Source organism: Chiloscyllium plagiosum, chromosome 8 (assembly GCF_004010195.1).
Source record: "Chiloscyllium plagiosum isolate BGI_BamShark_2017 chromosome 8, ASM401019v2, whole genome shotgun sequence".
Lineage (NCBI taxonomy): Eukaryota > Metazoa > Chordata > Chondrichthyes > Orectolobiformes > Hemiscylliidae > Chiloscyllium > Chiloscyllium plagiosum.
The window spans coordinates 7,957,376-7,963,505 of record NC_057717.1 but is presented as its reverse complement, the minus strand read 5'-3'; positions in this window follow the sequence as shown (position 1 = coordinate 7,963,505).

The following is a 6,130-nucleotide window of genomic DNA, read 5'->3' as shown; positions in this document are numbered from 1 at the left end:
GCGGGTCAGGCTGGGGGCGGTGTGTGGATGGCAGTGAGGGTCAGGCTGGGGGTGGGTGCGTGGAAGGTGGTGAGGATCAGGCTGGGTGCAGTGTGTGGGTGGTGGTGAGGGTCAGGCTGGGTGCGGTGTGTGGGCGGTGGTGAGGGTCAGGCTGGGTGCGGTGTGTGCGCAGTGGTGAGGGTCAAACTGGGGGCGGTGTGCGGATGCCGGTGATGATAAGGCTAGGGGCGGTGTGTGGTTGCCGGTGAGGAGCAGGCTGGGGATGGTTTGTGGATGGCGGTGATGATAAGGCTGGGGGGGTTGTTGGCGGTGGTGAGGGTCAGGCTGGGAATGTGTTGAACGGCTGTGAGGGATAGGCTGGTGGCAGTGCTGGACGGCGGTGAGAGTCAATCTGGGGACGTCGTGTGGACGGCAGTGAGGGTCAGGCTGGGGGTGTGTGCAGATGGCAGTGATGGTCAGGCTGGGGGCGGTGTGTGGGCGGTGGTGAGGTTCAGGCTGGGGGTGGTTTGTGGCTGACGGTGAGGGTCAGGCTTGTGACAATGTTGGACGGTGGTGGGTTTCAGGCCGGGGCAGTTGGTGGACGGTGGTGAGGGTCAGTTTGGGGACGGTGTGTGGACGGTGGTGAGGGTCAGTTTGTGGACGGTGTGTGGATGGTAGTGAGGGTCAGGCTGGGGGCAGTGTGTGGGCGGTGGTAAGGGTCAGGCTGGGTGCGGTGTGTGGATAGCGGTGAGGGGCAGGCTGGGGTCAGTGAGGGTCAGTCTGGGGGTGGTGTTGGATGGCGGTGAAGATCAGGCTGGGGGCAGTGTGTGGGCGGTGGTGAGGGTCAGGCTGAGTGTGGTGTATGGTTGGCGGTGAGGGGCAGGCTGGGGGTGTTTTGTGGATGGCGGTGATGATAAGGTTAGGGGCGTGAGTGTGCGGCAGTGAGGGTCAGGCTGGGAAGGTGTTGAACGACGGTAAGGGACAGGTTGGTGGTGGTGTGTGGACAGCGGTGAGGGACAGGCTGGGACGGTGCTGGATGGCAGTGAGAGTCTGTCTGGGGCGCCGTGTGGATGGCACTGAGGGTCAGGATGGGGGCGGTGTGCGGATGGCATTAAGGATCAGGCTGTGGGTGGCGTGTGGATGGCAGTGAGGGTCAGGCTGGGGGTGATGTGTGGGAGGCAGTGAAGATCAGGCTGGGGGTGGTGTGTGGGTGGCAGTGAGGGTCAGGCTGGGGCGGTATTGGGCGGCGGTGAGGGGTAGCATTGTGGCAGTGTTACGGTGATGAGTGTCAGGCTGGGGTCATTGGTGGACGGCGGTGAGGGTCAGGCTGGGGGCGGTCTGTGGACGACGGTGAAAGTCAGTTTTGTGGCAGTGTTGAATGGCAGTGTGTGTCAGGCTGGGGGCGGTTGGTGGACGGCGGTGAGGGTCAGGCTGCAGGTGGTGCGTCTGCATGGTGTTGAGGGTCAGGTTGGGGTCACTGGAGGACGGCGGTGAGGGTCAGGCTGGGATCGGTGTGTGGATGGCAGTGAGGGTCAGCCTGGGGTGGTGTGTGGATGGCAGTGAGGGTCAGGCTGGGGATGGCGTGTGGATGGCAGTGAGGGACAGGCTGGGGGCGGTGTGTGGATGGCAGAGAGGGTGAGGCTGGAGGCGGTGTGTGGACAGCGGTGAACGTCAGGCTGGGGGCGGTGTGTGGATGACAGTGAGGGTCAAACTGGCGGCGGAGTGTGGATGGTGGTGAGGGACAGGCTGGGTGCGGTGTGTGGTCGGCGGTGAGGGGCAAGCTGGGGGTGGTGTGTGGATGGAGGTGAGGATAAAGGTAGGGGCAGTGTGTGAGCGCCGGTGAGGGTCAGGCTGGGAAGGTGTTGGATGGTGGTGAGGGACAGGCTGGATGCAGTGTGTGGACGGTGGTGAGGGTCTGCTAGGTACGATGTGTAGTCGGCGGTGAGAGGCAAGCTGGGGGTGGTGTGTGGATGGAGATGAGGATAAGGGTAGTGGCGGTGTGTGGGCGCCAGTGAGGATCAGGCTGGGAAGGTGTTGGATGGTGGTGAGGGACAGGCTGGATGCAGTGTGTGGACGGTGGTGAGGGTCTGCTAGGTACGATGTGTAGTCGGCGGTGAGAGGCAAGCTGGGGGTGGTGTGTAGATGGAGGTGAGAATAAGGGTAGTGGCGGTGTGTGGGCGCGGTGAGGGTCAGGCTGGGAATATGTTGGATGGTGGTGAGGAACAGGCTGGTGGTGGGGTATGGACGGTGGTGAGGGTCAGGCTGGGTCAGTGCTGGACGGGAGTGAGAGTCAGTCTGGGGATAGCGTGTGGATGGCAGTGAGGGTCAGGCTTGGGATGGTGTGTGGATGGCAGTGAGGGCAAAGCTGTGGGCGGCGTATGGACGGTGGTGAGCGTCAGGGTTTAGGCGGTGTGTGGTCGGTGGTGTGGGTCAGGCTGGGGGTGGTGTGTGCACGACGGTGAGGGTTCAGCTGGGGCGGTATTGGGCGGTGGTGAGAGTCAGGATTGTGGCAGTGTTGGACAGCGGTGGGGTTCAGGCACGGTTGGTTGGTGGATGGCGGTGAGGGTCAGACTGGGGTTGGTGTGTGGATGGCAGTGAGGGTCTAGCTAAGGGGCGGTGCGTGCGCAGTGGTGGGGGTCAGGCTGGGGTAGTATTGGGCGACGGTGAGGGTCAGGCTTGTGGCAGTGTTGGACGGCAGTTAGGTTCAGGTCCGGGCGGTTGGTGGACAGCGGTGAGGGTCAGGCTGAGGGCGGTGTGTTTCACGTTGATGACGGTCAGTTTGGGGATGGTGTGTGGGCGATGGTGAGGGTCAGGCTGGTGACGGTGTGTGGATTGTGGTGAGGGTCAGGCTGGGGGCAGTATGTGGACGGCGGTGAGGGAAAGGCTGGGGACGGTGTTAGATGGTGGTGAGGGCCAGGCTGGTGGCGGTGTGTGGACGGTGGTGGGTGTCAGGCTGGGGACAGTGAGTGGACTGCGATGGGCGTTAGGCTGGTCGCTGATTTCGCGAAGGGGAGGGTCTGGCTGGGGGTGGGGTGTGGGCAGCGGTGAACTTCAGGCTGGTGGAAGTATTGGACTGCAGTGGGGGTAAGGCTGTGGGCAGTGTGTGTTCAGAGGGGACGGTCATGCTGTGGTCGCTGTGCGAATGACGGTGAGGGTCAGGCTGGAGGCGGTATGTGGACAGTGGTGAGGGTCAGGCTGGGGGCGGTCTTTGGATGGCAGTGAGGGTCAGGCAGGGGGCATTATTGGACGGCGGTGAGGATCAGTTTTGTGGCAGTGTTGGATGGCAGTGGGTGTCAGGCAGGGCACGGTTGGTGGACGGCGGTGAGGGTCCGGCTGGGGCGGTATTGGGCAGCGGTGATGGTCAGGTTGTGCGTTATTGGACGGCGGTGAGTGTCAAGCTGCAGGTGGTGTGCGTGCACGGTGATGAGGGTGAGGCTGGTGTCATTGGTGGACGGTGGTGAGGGTCAGGCTGGGGTCGGTGTGTGGATGGCAGTGAGGGTCAGGCTGGGGATAGTGTGTTAACAGCGCTGAAGGAAAGGCTGGGGATGTTGTTCGAATATGGTGAGGATCAGGATGGGGACAGAGTGTAGACTGCAGTGGGGGTTAGGCAGGGCGGTGATTTCGCGGAGCGGGGGGTCAGGCTGGGGGCGGTGTTTGGGCAGCGGTGAGCTTCAGGCTGGGGTGGTGTTGGACTCCAGTGGGGGTAAGGCTGTGGGCAGTGTGTGTTTGGAGGGGACGATCAGGCTGGGGTCAGTGTATGAACGACGGTGGGGGTCCGGCTGTGGGCGGTGTGTGGACGGTGGTGAGGGTCAGGCTGCGGGCGGTCTGTGGACGGCGTTGAGAGTCAGGCAGGGGGCAGTATTGGAAGGCGGTGAGGGTCAGTTTTGTGGCAGTGTTGGATGGCAGTGGTTGTTAGGCAGGGCGCGGTTGGTGGACGGCGGTGAGGGTCAGGCTGGGGCTGTATTGGGCAGTGGAGAAGGTCAGGTTGGGGCTTGATTGGACGGCAGTGAGGGTCAGGCTGGGGCGCTATTGGGCGGCAGTGAGGGTCAGGCTGGGGCGTTATTGGACGGCGGTGAAGGAGAAGCTGCAGGTCTTTTGTATGCACGGTGATGAGGGTCTGGCTGAGGGCGGTGTGTAGATGGCAGTGAGGGTCAGACTGGGTGCGGAGTGTGGGCAGTGCTGAGGGTCAGGCTGGGGCGGTGCAGGACGGTGGTGAGAGTCTGGGGATGGCGTGTGGATGGCACTGACGGTCAGAATGCGAGAGGTGTGTGGATGGCAGTGAGGGTCAGGCTGAGGGTGGCGTGTGGACGGCAGTGAGCGTCAGGCTGGGGGCAGTGTGTGGGCGGTGGTGAGGGTCAGCTAGGGATGGTGTGTGGTCGGCGGTGGGGGGCAGGCTGGGGGCGGTGTGTGGACGGTGGTGTGGGTCAGGCTGGGAAGGTATTGGACGGCGGTGAGGGACAGGTTGGTGGCTGTGTGTGGACGGCGGTGAAGATCAGTCTGGGGACGACGTGTGGACAGCATTGAGGGGCAGGCTGAGGGCAGTGTGCGGATGGCAGTGAGGGTCAGGCTGTGGGGGCAGTGTGTGGGCAGCGGTGAGGGTCCGGCTGTGTGCAGTGTTTGGACGGCAGTGAGGGTCAGGCTGGGTGTGGTGTGTGAACTGCGGTGAGGGTCAGGCTGTGGATGGTTTGTAAACGGTGGTGAGGGTCAGGCTGGGGTCAGTGTGTGGATGACAGTGAGGATATGGCTAGGTGCGGTGTGAGAACGGCGGTGAGGGTCAGGCTGGGAAGGTGTTGGACGGCGGTGTGTAGGCGGTGTTGAGGGTCAGCTAGGAACAGTGTGTGGTCAGCGGTGAGGGGTAGGCTGGGGATGTGCATGCATGGCGGTGAGGATACTGCTTTGCGCGGTGTGTGGATGGCAGTGAGGGTCAGGCTGGGAAGGTGTTGGACGGCGGTGAGGGACAGGCTGGTGGCAGGGTGTGTACCGTGGTGAGGGTCAGGCTAGTGGTGGTGTGCGGGTGGCAGTGAGGGTCAGGCTGTGGATGGCGGTGAGCGTCAGGCAGGGGACGGTGTGTGGACAGCAGTGAGGGTCAGGGTGGGTCCGGTGTGCGGATGGTAGTGAAAGTCAGGCTGGGGGATGCATGTGGGTGGTGGTGAGGGTCAGGCTTTAGACGGTCTGTGGTCGGCGATGAGGGTCAGACTGGGGGTGGTGTGTGGACATTGGTGAGCTTCAGGCTGGGGGCGCTGTTGGACTGTGGTGGGAGTAAGGCTGTGGGCGCTGTGTGTTCACAGGGAACAGGTCAGGCTGAGGTCAGTGTGTGAACGACGGTCGAGGTCAGGCTGGGGGCGGTCTGTGGATGGCGGTGAGGGTCAGGCAGAGGGCAGTATTGGATGAGGGTCACTATTGTCGCAGTGTTGGATGACAATGGGTGTCAGGCAGGGCACGGTTGGTGGACAGCATTGGGCATCAGGCTGGGGGCGGTTGGTGGACGGCGGTGGGGGTCAGGCTGGTGACGGTGAGTTTCATGTCGATGACGGTCAGGCTGGGGTAGTGTGTGGACAGTGGAGATGATCAGGCTTGGATCACTGGTGGACGGCGGTGAGGTTCAGGCTGGGGCGGTACTGGGCAGCATTGAGGATAGGTTTGTAGCAGTGTAGGACGGCGGTAGGTTTAAGGCTGGGGTGTTTGTTGACGGCGGTGGGGGTGAGGCTGGGGCAGTTGGTGAATGGCTGTCAGGGTCAGGCTGTGGGTGGTGTGTTTGGCGTCGATGACGGTCAGGCTGGGGGTGGTGTGTGGACGGCGGTGAGGTACAGACTGGGGGCGATGTGAGGGTGGTGGTGAGGGTCAGGCTGGGGACGGTATGTGGGCGGCAGTGAGGATCAGGCTGGGGTCAGCATGTGGATGGCAGAGAGGGTCAGGCTGGGTGCGGTGTGTGGACAGCGGTGAGGGACATTGTGGGGGTGGTGTGTGGGTGGCGGTGAGAGTTCAGCTGGGGGGCTTGTGTGGGCGGTGGTGAGGGTCAGGCTGGGGATGTTGTCTGGGCAGTGGTGAGGGTCAGGCTGGGGGTAGTGTGTGGACAGTGGTGAGTGTCAGGCTGGGGGCGGTGTGTGGATGGTGGTGAGGGTCAAAATTAGGCAGTGTGTAGACAGAGGTG